Genomic DNA, 20791 nt, shown 5'->3' on the forward strand with positions numbered 1-20791 from the left:
AAAAAAAAGTGCTGAAGTGCAAAATACAAACGAGATTATCATAAGACCAAGGTGTATGATGTACTCATAATTATGAGCGTATGCGCAATCCCTGAATTTTTGAAGACAAACATACGCATTTTAAATATACGCATTTCACTAACAAAACGTTAACCAAAAATAAAGTTATGGGCACAATACCCAACCAATAAACATAGAATAAACATTTATGTGCGCAGTATGAATTAGAGAAATTAGTACTGTGGTGTATTGCTGGGAGTAGATTCCTCTGGAGTTGTACTAGATAATGAATCTCAAAATTCTGGACCTCTCGGTCTATTCTTCAATGTTTTTCGAGGTCCAATTAAAGTATGTTGGAAACTGGGCTTGATGTGCATACTGGTGACTATCCCCAAAAGTGGTGGGAGATTGGGCTTGCTGCATATGCTGGTGAGTATCCACAAAAGTGGTGGGAGATTGGGCTTGCTGCGTATACTGGTCAGTATCCCCAAAAGTGGTGGGAGACTGGGCTTGCTGCATATACTAGTAAGTATCCCCAAAAGTGGTGGGAGACTGGGCTTGCTGTGTATACTGGGATGTAGCCCCAAAAGTGGTGGGAGACTGGGCTTGCTGCGTTTACTGGTGAGTATCCCTAAAAGTGGTGGGAGACTGGGCTTGCTGCGTATACTGGTGAATATCCCCAAAAGTCGTGGGAGACTTGGCATGCTGCATATACTAGTACGTATCCCCAAAAGTGGTGGGAGACTGGGCTTGCCTGCGTATACTGAGATGTAGCCCCAAAAGAGGTGGGAGACTGGGCTTGTTGCATATACTGGAATGTCGGTCCAAAAGATGGGGGAGACTGGGCTTGCTGCGTATACTGGGATGTAGCCCCAAAAGTGGTGGGAGACTGGGCTTGCTGCGTATACTGGTGATTATCTCTGAAAGTGGTGGGAGACTGGGTTTGCTGCGTATACTGGTGAATATCCCCAAAAGTGGTGGGAGACTGGGCTTGCTGCATATACTAGTAAGTATCCCCAAAAGTGGTGGGAGACTTGGCTTGCCTGCGTATACTGAGATGTAGCCCCAAAAGAGGTAGGAGACTGGGCTTGTTGCATATGCTGGGATGTAGGCCCAAAAGATGGGGGAGACTGGGCTTGCTGGGCATACCGTGTTTTTGGACCAAATGCGGTGTAAGAAGGCGATTGTTGGTCAGAATGAGTGTTTGTAAATTGTGGTGTAGAGGTCATTTTGGAAACAAGTTGACCTAGGAATTTACAGTTTTTGCTACTGATCTTATCCTGCATAGCTACCATTTGTGTTAGCAAATTCCTCTGCAGTTCACGTTCATTGGGGGTCATTCCGAGTTGTTCGCTCGCTAGCAGATTTTAGCAGCATTGCACACGCTAGGCCGCTGCCCTCTGGGAGTGTATCTTAGCTTAGCAGAATTGCGAACGAAAGATTAGCAGAATTGCGAATAGAAAATTCTTAGCAGTTTCTGAGTAGCTCGAGACTTACTACTACACTGCGATCAACTCAGCCCGTTTCGTTCCTGGTTTGACGTCATAAACACGCCCTGAGTTCGGCCAGCCACTCCCCCGTTTCTTCAGACACTCCCGCATTTTATCCTGGCACGCCTGCGTTTTTCCGCACACTCCCAGAAAACGGCCAGTTTCCGCCCAGAAACACCCACTTCCTGTCAATCACACTCCGATCACTTCAACGATGGAAATTCTTAGTTCGGACGTGAGTAAATCTAAAAAGTTTTGAGCTAAAATACTTAGCGCATGCGTACTGCATACCATGCGCATGCGCATTTTTGCCTTAATCGCTCCGTTGCGAAAATCGGCAACGAGCGAACAACTAGTAATGACCCCCAGTGTCCATAAATTTTTGCAATCTTGCATCCTCTTGATTCTGCCAATCTGAATCCATCTTGCGTATTTGCTCGCACAGAATATTTATCATGGTTTTGTAGCTACCTCTATTTTGGTCTTCTTTTTCTTACGAGCCAGGACTGTGTAAACTGAAAAACTAAACAGAAATTATTTGGACCATCTCAAAGGTAACAATGGGATATGGCACAGAAGTGTAAGTTGGACAAACAGATTTATAAAAAAAACAAGATTTATGGTAAGAACTTACTGTTGTTAAATCTCTTTCTGCGAGGTACACTGGGCTCCACAAGGAATAACATTGGGGGTGTAGAGTAGGATCTTGATCCGAGGTACCAACAGGCTCAAAGCTTTAGACTGTTCCCAAGATGCACAGCGCCGCCTCCTCTATAACCCTGCCTCCATGCCAGTGAGCTCAGTTTAGTTAACCAGCCCAATGCAGTAGCAGGTACCAGAGATGACAAACGCTCGTAGCCAAGTACACCACACATTCACCGCAGGAGAGAGTGTCAGCGGCTATGCCAATTACAACCTAAAAAAGATAAGTGCGTCAGGGTGGGCGCCTTGTGGAGCCCAGTGTACCTCGCAGAAAGAGATTTAACAACGGTAAGTTCTTACCATAAATCTCGTTTTCTGCTGCGGGGTACACTGGGCTCCACAAGGAATAACATTGGGGATGTCCTAAAGTAGTTCCTTATGGGAGGGGACACACTGTAGCGGGCACAAGAACCCGGCGTCCAAAGGAAGCATCCTGGGAAGTGGCAGTATCAATGGCATAGAACCTAATAAACGTGTTCCTCGAGGACCACGTAGCCGCCTTGCACAATTGTTCAAGGGTCGCACCACGGTGGGCCGCCCAAGAAGGTCCAACCGACCGAGTGGAATGGGCTTTGATGGTAGCAGGAACCGGACGACCAGCCTGTACATAAGCATGTACAATCATCATTCTACTCCATCTGGCCAAAGTCTGCTTAAAAGCAGGCCAGCCACGTTTGTGAAAACCAAACAGCACAAAAAGAGAATCGGATTTCCTAACAGAGGAAGTTCTCTTCATATAGATATGGAGAGCCCGTACCACATCCAAAGACCGCGCTTTGGAAGACAACTCAGGAGAATTAAAGGACGGAACCACAATCTCCTGGTTAAGGTGGAAAGAAGACACCACCTTGGTGAAAAATCAAATAGAGGGACTTATAGGATAAGGCACCCAAATCAGAGACCCTTCTAGCTGAAGCAATAGCCAGCAAAAACAACACCTTAAGGGAAAGCCACTTAAGGTCAGCAGAGGTAAGAGGCTCAAACGGAGACTCTTGTAAAGCCTCCAAAACCACAGACAGATCCCAAGGGGCCACAGGTGGCACATAAGGAGGCTGAATCCTCAGCACACCCTGAGTGAATGTATGGACATCAGGTAGGGTAGCGATCTTTCTCTGAAACCAAACCAACAAGGCCGAGATGTGAACCTTGAGGGAGGCCAGAGGCAGGCCTAAATCCAGGTCTTGTTGTAGAAAGTCCAAAAGTTTGGCCGTACTAAACTTGAAAACGTCATGATTGTGAGACGCACACCAAGTAAAGTAAGCATTCCAAACCCTATGGTATATCCGAGCAGAAGCCGGCTTACGGGCCTTCAACATAGCTTGAACGACCACCTCAGAAAAACCCTTGGCCCTCAGGACAGAAGCTTCAAGAGCCATGCCGTCAAAGCCAGACGGGCCAAGTCCTGGTAAACACAAGGGCCCTGAACGAGGAGGTCTGGACGTTGTGGAAGTAGAAGGGAATGATCCAATGAGAGGCCCTGTAGATCGGAGAACCAGTGCCGCCTGGGCCACGCTGGAGCGACTAGAGGTAGGTTTCCTCCTTCTTGCTTGAACTTCCGTATTACTCTGGGCAGGAGGGACACCGGAGGGAACACATACGGCAGCCAAAAGTTCCATGGGATTGATAGAGCATCCACGAACGCTGCTTGAGGATCCCTTGTCCGTGCTCTGAAGACTGGAACCTTGTGATTGTGTCAAGACGCCATCAGGTCCACATCTGGGAGACCCCACTTGTCCGCGAGAAGTTGAAACACCTCCGGATGTAGGCTCCACTCTCCGGCGTGCACGTCCTGACGACTGAGATAGTCCGCCTTCCAGTTCAGAACGCCCGGAATGAACACTGCTGATATGGCCGGCAGATGGCGTTCTGCCCACTGAAGAACCCTTGATACTTCCCTCATTGCCATGCGGCTTCGAGTGCCGCCTTGATGATTGATGTACGCCACCGTGGTAGCGTTGTCTGATAGTACTTGAACAGGTCTGCTCTGTATCAGATGCTGGGCCATTGTCAATGCACTGAACACTGCCCGCAGTTCCAGAATGTTTATCGGGAGTAGAGACTCCTCCTCGGTCCACCAACCCTGGAGAGAGTGTTGTTCCAACACCGCGCCCCAACCTCTCAGACTGGCATCCGTCGTCAGCAGGACCCAGTTGGATATCCAGAAGGGACGGCCCCTGCTCAATCGTTGGTCCTGAAGCCACCAACTCAGGGACAGACGGATCTCCGGAGATAGGGAGATCATGTGAGATCTGATCTGGTGAGGCAGGCCGTCCCACTTGGATAGAATCAACTTCTGCAGAGGGCGAGAATGGAATTGAGCATACTCCACCATGTCGAAAGCCGACACCATGAGACTTAGCACTTGCATTGCCGAATGGATCGACACTTGCGGATGGGATAGGAAGCATCGGATCTTGTCCTGAAGCTTCAGGACTTTCTCCTGAGACAGGAACAACCATTGGTTGTGGGTGTCCAATAACGCTCCCAGGTGTACCATACTCCGAGCCGGTACCAGGGAGGATTTCTTCCAGTTGATCAGCCATCCATGGGCTTTCATGCACTGGATTGTCAGATCGAGATGACACAGGAGAAGTTCTGGGGAATTCGCCAGGATCAACAAATCGTCTAGGTATGGTAGTACCCTGGTCCCTTGATGGTGTAGCGTGGCCGTCATGACTGCCATAACCTTGGTGAAGACCCGCGGAGCCGTTGTCAAACCAAAAGGTAACTCCCGAAATTGGTAATGAAGGTTGCCCACTGCAAACTGCAGGTACTGCTGATGAGATACCACAATAGGAATATGTAGGTAGGCATCATGTATGTCCAGGGAGACCATATAGTCCCCAGGCTCCATGGCCAGAACAATAGAGCGCAGCGTGTCCATACGGAACTTGGAAATTCGCACATGCTTGTTCAAGGACTTCACATTGCGAGGACCCGTTCGGTTTCGGGACTAGAAACAGCGGTGAATAGAACCCCTTGCCCCTCTGAGTCAGAGGCACCTGTACCACCAATCCTGTGGACAGGAGGGAATGTACCACCGAGTGCAACGTGTTTGCTTTTGCCGGATCCAGAGTCACATCTGTTAGGCAAAATCGATGAGGGGGGCGATTCTTGAAGGGTATGGCGTAACCTCGAGCAACAACTTCCCTCACCCAGGTATCTGAAGTGGTCTTCAACCATTCCAGGGTAAAACCTAGAAGTTGGCCCCTCACCCTGGGATCCCCCAGAGGGAGGCCCGCCCTGTCATGCGGTCGGCTTATCAGTTTTTGAAGCTGACTGACGGGTGGCCCAAGCACGCTTTGGTCTGGGCTTGGCAGGCCTGGAAGCTGGGGCTTGCTTTGGGTACGCCTGACCTTTTGCTTTACCTGGAGTACGAAAGGGCCGAGGGAAAGTACTTCGACTTCTATGCTGAAAAAGCCGTACTAGGTAGGCAAGCTGTTTTAGCAGTAGCCAGATTAGCCACAATCTTATTGAGGTCTTCTCCAAAGAGAATGTCTCCCTTGAAAGGAAGTACCTCCAGGGTTTTTCTGGAAACCAAATCCACTGACCAGGTTCTTGCCAAAATGGACGCAGTAGCAGCCTTTGCCGCGAGCACCCCGGCATCGGAGGCCGCCTCCTTAAGGTACAGAGAAGTCGTGACAATATATGAGAGACATTGTCGAGCATGCTCGGATGCATCAGAAGGCAGTTCCGCCTCGAGTTCCTGAGCCCACGCTTCAACAGCTTCAGCAGCCGAAGTCGCTGCAATAGTTGGCATTTCTACAGCCCCAGAAAGGGTATAAATTGCTTTTAAACAGCCCTCCACCCGACGATCCGTTGGTTCCTTCAGAGAGGTGACGGTAGTTACTGGCAGAGCAGAGGAAACAACCATATGCGCCACATGAGAATCTACAGGTGGAGGGGTTTCCCAATTTTTACACACCTTCACAGAGAGAGGATAGCGAACCAAAAGTCTCTTATTCGGTGTAAACTTTGTCCCCGGATTTTCCCAGGATTCCTGACGTATGTCAATTAGGTGTTTAGAGTAGGGTAGAACCTGCTTAACCACCTTCTTATGCTTAAACCTATCAGGTTTCTTGGAGACAGTCTCAGGCTCAGAATCATCAGCCACCTGAAGAATGAGCCGTATCGCCTCAATCAAATCCGAGACATCCACGGACGATTTCCCCTCCCCATCTGAAGCATCAGCGTCAGTGTCCGAGGGGTCAGTATAAGCACCGTCCTCCTCGGAGGACGTGTCAGTTAAGGCCGCGGATTGGGAGGAGGTAATTGCTCTTTTAGAAGACGACTTAGTCTTATGCGGGCGAGAGTGACCATTAGATTTGGACATGGATCAGTTCAAATGCTGTAACTGAGTGGAAAGCTGATCCGCCCATGGCGGGTTCACAGCGGGTGACCATAATCTGTGGAGCGGCACAGGTGGTCCCACAGGGGGTGTCAATTTAGTTACAAGCGTGGTTAACAATGTGGAAAATGTAGCCCAAGGTGGTTCTTGTGATGCCCCGAGTGCTACCGACCCACTGGGGGCAAGGAAGCCCCTGAACCTGAACTCTCAGCTGCTATATTATCCTCCATTCCATCAGTGGCCTCACAACCACGCAGTGTGGGAGAGGCCCAACGTCGTTGCCACGTGTAGCAGACATAACAATGCACACAGTAATGGGCAACCTGGTACAACATTTTTTTTTTTTTTGGTAGCAGCACTGTACCTAATAAAAACTCTCAGGGAACAGCCGAAGCTGGCACAGACCGAGGGTTCAATGGGAATAAAATATATGCTGACTATAATTCACAAGTAAAAAATACTCCAGTAGCATATCTTGTGAAACAATCCTATTTCTCTATCGTCCTAGTGGATGCTGGGGTTCCTGAAAGGACCATGGGGAATAGCGGCTCCGCAGGAGACAGGGCACAAAAAGTAAAGCTTTCCGATCAGGTGGTGTGCACTGGCTCCTCCCCCTATGACCCTCCTCCAAGCCTCAGTTAGATTTTTGTGCCCGGCCGAGAAGGGTGCAATCTAGGTGGCTCTCCTAAAGAGCTGCTTAGAGAAAGTTTAGCTTAGGTTTTTTATTTTACAGTGAGTCCTGCTGGCAACAGGATCACTGCAACGAGGGACTTAGGGGAGAAGAAGTGAACTCACCTGCGTGCAGGATGGATTGGCTTCTTGGCTACTGGACATCAGCTCCAGAGGGACGATCACAGGTACAGCCTGGATGGTCACCGGAGCCTCGCCGCCGGCCCCCTTGCAGATGCTGAAACATGAAGAGGTCCAGAATCGGCGGCAGAAGACTCCTCAGTCTTCTAAAGGTAGCGCACAGCACTGCAGCTGTGCGCCATTTTCCTCTCAGCACACTTCACACGGCAGTCACTGAGGGTGCAGGGCGCTGGGAGGGGAGCGCCCTGGGAGGCAAATGAAAACCTATTTGGCTAAAAAATACCTCACATATAGCCTCCGGGGGCTATATGGAGATATTTAACCCCTGCCAGAATACACTAAAGAGCGGGAGACGAGCCCGCCGAAAAAGGGGCGGGGCCTATCTCCTCAGCACACAGCGCCATTTTCCTTACACAGCTCCGCTGGTCAGGACGGCTCCCAGGTCTCTCCCCTGCACTGCACTACAGAAACAGGGTAAAACAAGAGAGGGGGGGCAAAATAGTGGCAAAAATTATATTATAAAAGCAGCTATACAGGGAGCACTTATTATAAGGCTATCCCTGTCATATATAGCGCTTTGGTGTGTGCTGGCAAACTCTCCCTCTGTCTCCCCAAAGGGCTAGTGGGGTCCTGTCTTCGTTAAGAGCATTCCCTGTGTGTCTGCTGTGTGTCGGTACGTGTGTGTCGACATGTATGAGGACGATATTGGTGTGGAGGCGGAGCAATTGCCAAATATGGGGATGTCACCTCCTAGGGGGTCGACACCAGAATGGATGCCTTTATTTATGGAATTACGGGATAGTGTCAACACGCTAAAGCAGTCGTTTGACGACATGAGACGGCCGGACAATCAGTTAGTGCCTGTCCAGGCGCCTCAAACACCGTCAGGGGCTGTAAAACGCCCTTTGCCTCAGTCGGTCGACACAGACCCAGACACAGGCACTGATTCCAGTGGCGACGGTGACGAATCAACCGTATTTTCCAGTAGGGCCACACGTTATATGATTTTGGCAATGAAGGAGGCGTTACATTTAGCTGATACTACAGGTACCACTAAACAGGGTATTATGTGGGGTGTGAAAAAACTACCTATAGTTTTTCCTGAATCAGAAGAACTAAATGATGTATGTGATGAAGCGTGGGTTGCCCCCGATAAAAAGATGCTAATTTCAAAGAAGTTATTAGCTTTATACCCTTTCCCGTCAGAGGTTAGGGCGCGCTGGGAAACACCTCCTAGGGTGGACAAGGCGCTCACACGCTTATCTAAACAAGTGGCGTTACCCTCTCCTGAGACGGCCGCACTTAAAGATCCAGCAGATAGGAGGATGGAAAATATCCAAAAAAGTATATACACACATACAGGTGTTATACTACGACCAGCTATAGCGACAGCCTGGATGTGCAGTGCTGGAGTAGCTTGGTCAGAGTCCCTGATTGAAAATATTGATACCCTGGATAGGGACAATGTTTTTACTGTCTTTAGAGCAAATAAAGGATGCATTTCTTTATATGCGTGATGCACAGAGGGATATCTGCACACTGGCATCACGGGTAAGTGCTATGTCCATTTCGGCCAGAAGAAGTTTATGGACGCGACAGTGGTCAGGCGATGCGGACTCAAAACGGCATATGGAAGTTTTGCCGTATAAAGGGGAGGAGTTATTTGGAGTCGGTCTATCAGATTTGGTGGCCACGGCTACAGCCGGGAAATCCACCTTTTTACCTCAAGCTACTCCCCAACAGAAAAAGACACCGACTTTTCAACCGCAGCCCTTTCGTTCCTTTAAAAACAAGAGAGCAAAGGGATATTCATATCTGCCACGAGGCAGAGGAAGGGGGAAGAGACACCAACAGGCAGCTCCTTCCCAGGAACAGAAGCCCTCCCCCGTTTCTACAAAAGCCTCAGCATGACGCTGGGGCTTCTCAAGCGGACTCGGGGGCGGTGGGCGGTCGTCTCAAGAATTTCAGCGCGCAGTGGGCTCACTCGCAGGTAGATCCCTGGATCCTGCAGATAATATCTCAGGGGTACAGGTTGGAACTAGAGACAGATCCGCCTCGCCGTTTCCTGAAGTCTGCTTTACCAACGTCCCCCTCCGAAAGGGAGACGGTTTTGGAAGCCATTCACAAGCTGTACTCTCAGCAGGTGATAGTCAAGGTACCTCTTCTACAACAGGGAAAGGGGTATTATTCCACTCTATTTGTGGTACCGAAGCCGGACGGCTCGGTAAGACCTATTCTAAATCTGAAGTCCTTGAACCTGTACATAAAGAAGTTCAAGTTCAAAATGGAGTCACTCAGAGCAGTGATAGCGAACCTGGAAGAAGGGGACTTTATGGTGTCCTTGGACATCAAGGATGCGTACCTCCACGTTCCAATTTACCCCTCACACCAGGGGTACCTCAGGTTCGTTGTACAAAACTGTCACTATCAGTTTCAGACGCTGCCGTTCGGATTGTCCACGGCACCTCGGGTCTTTACAAAGGTAATGGCCGAGATGATGATTCTTCTTCGAAGAAAAGGCGTATTAATTATCCCATACTTGGACGATCTCCTAATAAGGGCAAGGTCCAGAGAACAGCTAGAGAGGGGATTAGCACTGTCTCAAGAAGTGCTAAAACAGCACGGCTGGATTCTGAATATTCCAAAATCCCAGTTAATGCCGACAACTCGTCTGCTGTTCCTAGGGATGATTCTGGACACGGTTCAGAAAAAGGTTTTTCTCCCGGAGGAAAAAGCCAAGGAGTTATCCGAGCTTGTCAGGAACCTCCTAAAACCAGGAAAGGTGTCTGTACATCAATGCACAAGAGTCCTGGGAAAAATGGTGGCTTCTTACGAAGCAATTCCATTCGGCAGATTCCATGCACGAATTTTCCAGAGGGATCTGTTGGACAAATGGTCAGGGTCGCATCTTCAGATGCACCAGCGGATAACCCTGTCTCCAAGGACAAGGGTATCTCTTCTGTGGTGGTTGCAGAGTGCTCATCTATTGGAGGGCCGCAGATTCGGCATACAGGATTGGATCCTGGTGACCACGGACGCCAGCCTGAGAGGCTGGGGAGCAGTCACACAAGGAAGAAACTTCCAGGGAGTGTGGACGAGCCTGGAAACGTCTCTTCACATAAACATTCTGGAACTAAGAGCAATCTACAATGCTCTAAGCCAGGCAGAACCTCTGCTTCAAGGAAAACCGGTGTTGATCCAGTCGGACAACATCACGGCAGTCGCCCATGTAAACAGACAGGGCGGCACAAGAAGCAGGAGTGCAATGGCAGAAGCTGCAAGGATTCTTCGCTGGGCAGAGAATCATGTGATAGCACTGTCAGCAGTGTTCATCCCGGGAGTGGACAACTGGGAAGCAGACTTCCTCAGCAGACACGACCTTCACCCGGGAGAGTGGGGACTTCATCCGGAAGTCTTCCACATGCTGGTAACCCGTTGGGAAAGACCAATGGTGGACATGATGGCGTCTCGCCTCAACAAAAAACTGGACAGGTATTGCGCCAGGTCAAGAGATCCGCAGGCAATAGCTGTGGACGCGCTGGTAACGCCTTGGGTGTACCAGTCGGTGTATGTGTTTCCTCCTCTGCCTCTCATACCAAAAGTATTGAGAATTATACGGCAAAGAGGCGTAAGAACGATACTAGTGGTTCCGGATTGGCCAAGAAGGACTTGGTACCCGGAACTTCAAGAGATGATCACGGAAGATCCGTGGCCTCTACCTCTAAGGAGGGACTTGCTTCAGCAGGGTCCCTGTCTGTTTCAAGACTTACCGCGGCTGCGTTTGACGGCATGGCGGTTGAACGCCGGATCCTAAAGGAAAAAGGCATGCCGGAAGAAGTCATTCCTACTTTGATTAAAGCAAGGAAGGAAGTAACCGTGCAACACTATCACCGCATTTGGCGAAGATATGTTGCGTGGTGCGAGGACCGGAGTGCTCCAACGGAGGAATTTCAACTGGGTCGATTCCTACATTTCCTGCAATCAGGATTGTCTATGGGTCTCAAATTGGGATCTATTAAGGTTCAAATTTCGGCCCTGTCGATTTTCTTTCAAAAAGAATTGGCTTCAGTTCCTGAAGTCCAGACTTTTGTTAAGGGAGTGCTGCATATACAGCCTCCTGTGGTGCCTCCAGTGGCACCGTGGGATCTCAATGTGGTTTTGGAATTTCTAAAATCTCATTGGTTTGAACCACTAAAAAAGGTGGATTTAAAATATCTCACATGGAAAGTGACCATGTTACTAGCCCTGGCTTCGGCCAGGAGAGTGTCAGAACTGGCAGCTTTATCTTACAAAAGCCCATATCTGATTTTCCATTCGGACAGGGCAGAACTGCGGACTCGTCCGCATTTTCTCCCTAAGGTGGTGTCAGCATTTCATCTGAACCAGCCTATTGTAGTGCCTGCGGCTACAAGTGACTTGGAGGACTCCAAGTTACTGGACGTTGTCAGAGCATTAAAAATATATATTGCAAGGACAGCTGGAGTCAGAAAATCTGACTCGTTGTTTATATTGTATGCACCCAACAAGATGGGTGCTCCTGCGTCTAAGCAGACGATTGCTCGTTGGATCTGTAGCACAATCCAACTTGCACATTCTGTGGCAGGACTGCCACAGCCTAAATCTGTAAAGGCCCACTCCACAAGGAAGGTGGGCTCATCTTGGGCGGCTGCCCGAGGGGTCTCGGCATTACAACTTTGCCGAGCAGCTACGTGGTCAGGGGAGAACACGTTTGTAAAATTTTACAAATTTGATACTCTGGCTAAGGAGGACCTGGAGTTCTCTCATTCGGTGCTGCAGAGTCATCCGCACTCTCCCGCCCGTTTGGGAGCTTTGGTATAATCCCCATGGTCCTTTCAGGAACCCCAGCATCCACTAGGACGATAGAGAAAATAAGAATTTACTTACCGATAATTCTATTTCTCGGAGTCCGTAGTGGATGCTGGGCGCCCATCCCAAGTGCGGATTATCTGCAATAATTGTACATAGTTATTGTTAACTAATTCGGGTTATTGTTTAGGAAGCCATCTTTCAGAGGCTCCTCTGTTATCATACTGTTAACTGGGTTTGATCACAAGTTGTACGGTGTGATTGGTGTGGCTGGTATGAGTCTTACCCGGGATTCAAAATTCCTCCCTTATTGTGTACGCTCGTCCGGGCACAGTACCTAACTGAGGCTTGGAGGAGGGTCATAGGGGGAGGAGCCAGTGCACACCACCTGATCGGAAAGCTTTACTTTTTGTGCCCTGTCTCCTGCGGAGCCGCTATTCCCCATGGTCCTTTCAGGAACCCCAGCATCCACTACGGACTCCGAGAAATAGAATTATCGGTAAGTAAATTCTTATTATTATCATCAGAGAAAACCTGAAACACTTGGCCCCCCACAGGTATAGTAATATAGGAATGGCACGCTGAGTGAAATACCTTGCAATAAGGCAACCACGCAGAAGCTACATGCACACACACGTATATAGTCACAAACGAACCATGCAGAAATTATGTACCATAAACTGTACTGGACTAGCAATACAAAGTAATACTCAGTATGGCTATATGTAATAACAATAGATATAACAAACGCAGTAGGCAATAGATGTATATCACAGGGTGTTTGTACCACACAACCCTGAAGGTATGCACTCTTTCTTAACTAACACAGTTGCAGTGACAGGTAGAATACTCAAGTGTCCTGTAGGAAGCACAGCACTGGCAGTCAGGCGGTTCCACAGAGGAGGATTTGCCCCAGTAATCCCAGGAACAGCAAGGCTCTATCTGTAATGGCTGCTGACCGGGAGTGAGGGAGAAGGAAGCAGCTCCAGGGTGGGAACATTGCAGAAATGGCGCCCTGGGGCTGGGGGGAGGGGCCTCAGGTCTGGCCTGCTCCCCCTGCTGGCAGCCCCACCGGGCGTGCGGGCAGTAAAGAAAGCGGGGAGTGGGGGGTAATGGTACAATGTCCCCCCTGAGCTGTGCCCATACAGAATCATCCTGGTGGCTAGTGGAACATCAGCCCAGTAATCTGTGTCCATGGCCGCGCAGGATCGCGGTGCAAAGTGCGGCACAGAAGCCCCTTACCTTCCCCTTGTCAGCGGCCCCGTGATCCGGGAGATGGTGGCATGTGTGTGACTCACGGGCAGAGAGAGGAAGAAGCCGGCACCTCCACTGTAGTGATTCGGCAACCGCGGCGCGGGAGTATACAGCGCCGCTGGGGGTGATGGAGCTGCAGCAGAGACGTCTATCAGACACAGCCTGCTGCAGCCCTTGTAGAATCCTCTTCTTTTCTTTAAAGTTAAAGCTAAGAGTAGGCTGCCTGAAGCAGCCCCTTGTTAAGTGACCTGCTACTGCAGGCACCAACTACAAACTAAGCTCACTGGCATAGAGGCGGGGTTATAGAGGAGGCGGCGCTGTGCATCTTGGGAACAGTCTAAAGCTTTGAGCCTGTTGGTGCCTCGGATCAAGATCCTACTCTACACCCCCAATGTTATTCCTTGTGGAGCCCAGTGTACCCCGCAGCAGAAATATTAATACATCTGTGCCTGCGGTTACCATATGCTAGCACAATTTGAATGCAGCAACAGGTACAGTTTAATAACACACTATTACGTCACATAATATCATAGTCATTACTGTTAGTATACTACATAAAACTATTGTCATATAATATACCGTATATACTCGAGTATAAGCCGACTTTTTCAGCACTTTTTTTTGTGCTGAAAAAGCCACCTCGGCTTATACTCGAGTCAGTGCAGGCAGAGGCAGAGCAGTGTGAAGGAGGGACATGGAGCGCACAGCGCGCGGCGCTCCTGTGTCCCTCCTGCATCTCCGGCGGCAGCAGCGGCGGTTCTATTACAGGAAATACCCGTTCGTGACCTCTGATCACGAACCGGCACTTCCTATAATAGACCCGCCGCGGCCGCCGAAGATGCAGGAGGGACACAGGAGAGCCGCGCACGCTGTGTGCTTCGTGTCCCTCCAGAAGACAGCGCGGGATCGACGGAGGGGTAAGTAACAGCACTGTGGGGCATACCTGGCACTTGGGGAGGGAACGTATCTGGCAGCACTGTGGGGGCATATCTGGCAGCACTGTGGGGGCATATCTGGCAGCACTGTGGGGGCATAACTGGCAGCACTGTGGGGGCATAACTGGCAGCACTGTGGGGGCATAACTGGCAGCACTGTGGGGGCATATCTGGCAGCACTGTGGGGGCATATCTGGCAGCACTGTGGGGGCATATCTGGCAGCACTGTGGGGGCATATCTGGCAGCACTGTGGGGGCATATCTGGCAGCACTGTGGGGGCATATCTGGCAGCACTGTGGGGGCATATCTGGCAGCACTGTGGGGGCATATCTGGCAGCACTGTGGGGGCATAACTGGCAGCACTGTGGGGGCATATCTGGCAGCACTGTGGGGGCATATCTGGCAGCACTGTGGGGGCATATCTGGCACTATGAGGGCATATCTGGCACTGAGGGCTGTGTACGGCTAGAGCTGCATTTCCCACCCTAGGCTTATACTCGAGTCAATAAGTTTTCCCAGGTTTTTGTGGTAGAATTAGGTGCCTCGGCTTATATTCGGGTCGACTTATACTCGAGTATATACGGTATGTTAAATATGTCTCTGACAATGGTAATACAGGAAACTTACTGTTTGAGCGTAGGGTAGGCTTGTCTCCCTGGGTCTGTGGTAGGGAATCGTCCTCCTTGCTCTGCGATGATGCTGTCACATCTGTGGCCTTGTTTGGATCGATGATGATGGTAACATCCGAATCACCATCTGGATCATCATCAAATAGGATCTGTGATGATGCCGGGCTCTGCTGGCTGCACTCTGGAGACGATGGAGTCGCGGCTGATGGTACAGCAGACAGCGTGCCAGCATCACTAGATGAAGATAGGGCAACGGGATTTCTAAGTGATGTATGGCCAAACACGGCACTGCACAGTTCATATAAGGGCTACTCCATCCTTCCCATACCACTGCAATTTTGATTGTGGTCATGGACCTTGGTATATTGTTTCTTAAGGGACTTTAGTTTGTTAAGAACTTGCTGTTGTGTCTTCACAATACCTCTGCTGGACAGGATCTTTGCAATGTTGCCATAGATCATTGCATCCTTAACAGTGCCTATTATTTGTGACTTTATTTCCTCCGCACATGTAGTAGCTCCTGGACCACCTCCTCCTTCCAGTGAGACATTATGAACAAAATGGCAGTCTCTTCACTGGCACACTTCTGCAGACTTCTCTGCACATCTCTGTGTTCTTCTGGCACCGGCATACATACATGCACAGCTCTGTGTACCTTCTGCACTCTGCCACTGCCACACTTCACAGCAAAGCTCTCTGCTTCCTCCCATGCGGCTGTGGCATCTGTTCCTCTCTGTCTGCGCTGATGAGGTCATCAGCAGGCATCAGGTGGCCCTTCCTGACCAATGAAAAAAATTTAATGCAGCCAGAGAGCAAATTCCCGGGTCGCGCCTTTCAGAGTTAACCCGAGAAGCCAACCCGGGAAGAAAGCCCCAGTAAGATCCTCGGTCAATTGCAGGGTTGGCTTCCCGGATCACGTTCCCTGGCCGGTGCCTTTCAGACATACCAAAATCCCGGGTTGATGCGCGTTGATAATGTCAAATATTACCTTTAAACATAAAGCTATACACTATTACCGTTGAGCCGCTATGGCCGCCAGACCACATGCACGTGCTACGCACTTTGCAAGCTATTTGCGTACAGAGTATCGTACGTGGTACGCACTTGGAGTACACACGCTGCGCTGAGTGTACGGAATACACACAGCGAGCGCACACACAGTTGATAACCTTTAAACCTTTTATATAAACACAGTAAGAATATGCTTATACTCTAAACCTTAATAACCAAGTACTGTAATGATGTAACGATTAAAACCCTTAACAATGTGTATGCTGTTTGAGCGATTAAGACGCTAAGAGAACCCTTTGCTGGAAAGTGAAGACACAACACCGAATTTGGTTATAACCGCAGCAGCTCTAACACTGCCGTGGATTATTCAGCGTAAAAGGGGAAAAACAGTACAAATCATACACTACAAACTAACATAGAAATCTAACAGAATAACAGAGAATAATCGCTACAGAGAATATACATACGTGGGAAATCGTTCGCAAGCGCGACCTGGAGTCCAGTCTTCAGCTGTTCAGGTAGAAAGCCTTCAGAGACATGAAACTGGCCAGGCAACAGTGGTCTTTATATACACAACATACATTCACAATACAATGGTACCTTGTAATCTTATTGTTCATTGGACACAGGAATGTGTCTCTACATTACAGCAAAGGTCATAGGTGGATTTGAACAGGTGGGCTGTGTCTTTCTCCAACTGCTCTGGTGGGAGGTATCCCCAGGATTCCCGCCGCATGTGTAATTTACAGCAAATACAGTTAATGTTCATAAACTACTTTTGTACATAACTATACGCAGGAGCGAGCGATCCTTTCCTAACTAACATCGGAATATTACCCTTAAAATACCCTACAGCTGGATACTAGACACCACCTTTCAACCTTTATCTGACCCTTCCTATCATGCAAAGAGGAATCTCTCTGTCCAGGAACAGTTTAAACTAAACATACTCGCTGACATGGTCTAGGGGAATATTAACTACAAAATGCACTATGTGGGTTAAATATGCTACGATCGAGTCGCACGCTACACGCTCACAAACTCTACCGTAAATGCGCATACCACGTGCCAAAGCGCACGGCCGTGGAAGCTCCGTTACACATAGTGCGGATATGCGCACGCACGGCAGAGCGAGTGCACGCGCAGCGGGCATGTGCATGGGGTTAGTACAAAAGGATATGCATCATGATATTTTTTGACTTTGACAGTCCACCCTTTGGCAGTCAACAATAACTGCCACTATCTAAACAATTAAGCAGAAAAATATATAATACCGTGAAATACCTATATATGATTGGGTGTAGGGAGGAGAGGAGAAGGTGGGAAATGTATGACCTAGTGGGATAGTAAAAGCATGTATGTATGAAATTCATGTCTGAGGGTCCATGTATCATCGTGCCGTACATGTTCTAAATAAGCTTCGAGGTATTGCGAAGTATACATTGAATCCTTCTTATCCCGTATTAAGGGTCTGTAAGTAGGCTAACAAACTCTACCGAGCTCTTTTCGGCTTTTAGTTCCAACAAATGGGGTGCACATTAGTTGATGATACATGGAGGGGGAAAATATGTGAGTACTAATATATGTACCTATATCACCTGTCGACTATGTGTGTCACTACCTGAAGATCGTAGAGATGAAGATAAGAAACATGTGTTATAAATACATTCATATGGTAATATGTGTGATTGTCCATGGGCGTCTTGTTGAAGTCTTGTCCGGATTGTTGTATCTTTGCTGTAAATGGTAAGCAAAGTTTTTCAAGTGTCCATAGAAAGTTAAAGTCTCTAAAGTATCTTGCAAAGTCTGTGAAAAAGTTCATCAAAGGTCTGTAGAAATGATCATCAACGGTCTGTAGAAATGTGCATCACAATCTTCTTCCGGGTGGATGTCTTTTTACCTTGGAGGAAAACAAAGGAGAAACGGGTGAAAGAAACGGACCGTGGAATCACGTCTTATCACAACATTGTCTCGATTGATGGGTCATAAATTAATCAAGTTGTTGTAACAATGCCCTCGCTCCTCAAACTCATCAATTTGGTACTGCGCTTGCAATGCATTAAAATCCGAACACATCTAAATATCAAACCAATCATTATGACAACTCCTAGGATACACAAGAGAAATTTCCCTACATTAACGATAACATTTTGAGCCCATTCTCCTAAACCTGAGAACCAATTGCGTGGGTTCAACCATGAAACCCAGCCGGTCAGTTCATTACTCACAGCAGTAAGGGTAAGGTTGTGTCTCCTTCGGAACTCCCACTTCAGTTGCAAGATATCGTCCATCTTTTGATCTATGACCTCGGTTGGGTCATCAGTGCTGTTTGTGATATATGTACAGCACTTCACACCATACTGAGTTGCTAGGTGACACAATACCCGCCTGTCACCGCTGTGATGTAATTTAGAACCATCCTGTGCTGGATCAGTTCCGTTTTGTAAGCTTGCAATTCCCTCCCAGTATACCTGAAGGTGTCATCATACATCTCGGTGATATTGTCTATCAGGTTCGCTAGCGCAGTTATATACCTAAAATTTATAACTCCTCTGGCGGTACGGGTGATATCTAGCGCGAGTAGGAGTTGAATCCCGGTGGATTCGTGGATCAAATCAGAGGCTGCGTGCTCTGTCCTATCTATAAGGTGTCTCTTAACAATGTGTTCATAGTGAGTGTGAGTGTAAGGAGCTTGAGCATTGCGGTGAACGTCTTTCATCTTATTATGGGTAATGGTCATTACTTCTGGCAACACTCTTCCAATGTAACACAATCCCTCTGAGTTTGGGGCAAGCCACTTATACGCCTTCCTCCCACATATGAAATATGCATCATCGGGGAGGACATATGGGACAGAATATGACATTACCATATTACAAACTTTCCAGGTGAAAAATCCTATCCCTAACTCTCTCATCTGTTCAGTACACGTATCAGGCTGTATGATATGCGCACAGTATCCTGGTGATACTTCTCCAACCCGCATGGTCCTACTTCCTAGAGTATACCTATACTGAAAATATCTCCCACCGTTGGCTATTTGGCGTATAAGCTCTGAGTCTATGGGCATTCTATCGGCTCTGTGTGAGAATGTCATGGTTTGGTTGTTCCATGTCACCTCCCAATTTCCCGGCTTTCGGGGATTGAAAATGTTAAAACATATTAAGGACCTATCCACATGATATTGGTGGAGCTTCAAACTAGGAGGCATAGAAATATTAAATTTCTTGTCCACCGGTCTCCCACCCCTTAATTCAAGTACCTCATCTATCGTTAGAGCGTATGGCACTAGTCCTGACTTTCTATGACCTTGAGGTACTTGTGAGCATACCCAGCATTCCGTTTGGTTTAAAACCTTGCCCACTAATGAGTGATAGTCACTCAATGGATGATGGTCCATGTTGATATTAAGGCTGGACTGACATCTCTGGATGCACCCGTCCTCAACTATGTTTTCACAATTCCTACAGATACAATTCTCTTCAGCTAACAATCCTTCACAATGTCTCTTAGTGTCATGACTACCAGATCGTTTTCTGATACTCGCCTTTGCTCGGTGATTGTGTTGCTCTTGGAATTCTACGAATCCATCCTTGTCATCAGAACCCATTCCAGATCCTTTCTCGACCTCTCTGGTACTCTCACCGAAATAGACTGCTCTGGTCAACAACAGGGTCAACAGGAAAACACGGAATGCAGTCTCTTGGGGCAAGTCCATCTTGCAGGAGGAGAACGAAAGAGTTGTAATGGGGGAAAAGAAAATAATTAGGAGGGAAAGAAAATTGGCGCGACAACCGCCTCCGATCTTGTAGTTCTCTGTGCTCAGGTGCCGTGACAACAGTCCTGCCTCTCAACCTTCCCGGAACAGACACTCCAGTGATATGGTTTCCTCCACACTCTGCTCTTTATCACGGGCTTTCTCTGGGTCAGCGACCTTCTTACAGTGGGACGAGTGGACCCAAGTCTCTCTTTCGGCAACCTTCAATGCTGTCGTGCTGGTCAGTAAGACTTGGTACGGTCCTTCCCACCGGTCAATCAGGCAACCTGAGCGTAGAAAATTCTGAATCATTGCATAATCCCCAGGTTCGATGTCATGACAATTACTGTCTGGCAGATCAGGAATCACTAGCTTTAGATTGCTATTTTGATTCCTCAACTGCTTGCTCATCTTAACCAAATACTTTACAGTTACTTCTTTGTTACATTTCAAATCATCCTGGGGGTCAATCATTACATGGGGTTGTCGACCAAAAAGAATCTCAAAGGGTGACAGATTAAGAGGGGACCTGGGAGTGGTTCTGATGCTGTACAATACAAGTGGCAAAGCTTCTGGCCACAACAATCCAGTTTCAGCCATCACTTTGTCCTGTATCGCTGCTAGAAGTCTTTTGATGTGGGTCGCATGCGCCACGGGTGTGCCAGCTGCTGTCATGAAATTTCTGAGGCGCCATAGGGCCCCGAAATCATGCACTACTCCAAAGGCATACCTAGAATCCGTGTAGATATTGGCTGACTTACCTTTAGCCAATTCACACGCTCTGGTTAGGGCGACCAGCTCAGCAACTTGTGCTGAGTGAGGTGGGCCCAGGGGTTCCGCTTCTATGGTACCTTTGTCATCTACGACTGCGTATCCAGTACACAAGTCTCCCGAGTCCGTCTGTCTGTGGCAACTACCGTCAGTGTAAAAAGTAAAATCTATACCTTCCAGTGGGTTGTCACTGATGTCAGGCCTTGCAGTGAAATTTTGGGTCAAATATTCCATACAATCATGTGTGTCAGTGTCT

The sequence above is a fragment of the Pseudophryne corroboree genome, chromosome 11 (genome assembly GCF_028390025.1).
Source record: "Pseudophryne corroboree isolate aPseCor3 chromosome 11, aPseCor3.hap2, whole genome shotgun sequence".
Classification (NCBI taxonomy): Eukaryota; Metazoa; Chordata; class Amphibia; order Anura; family Myobatrachidae; genus Pseudophryne; species Pseudophryne corroboree.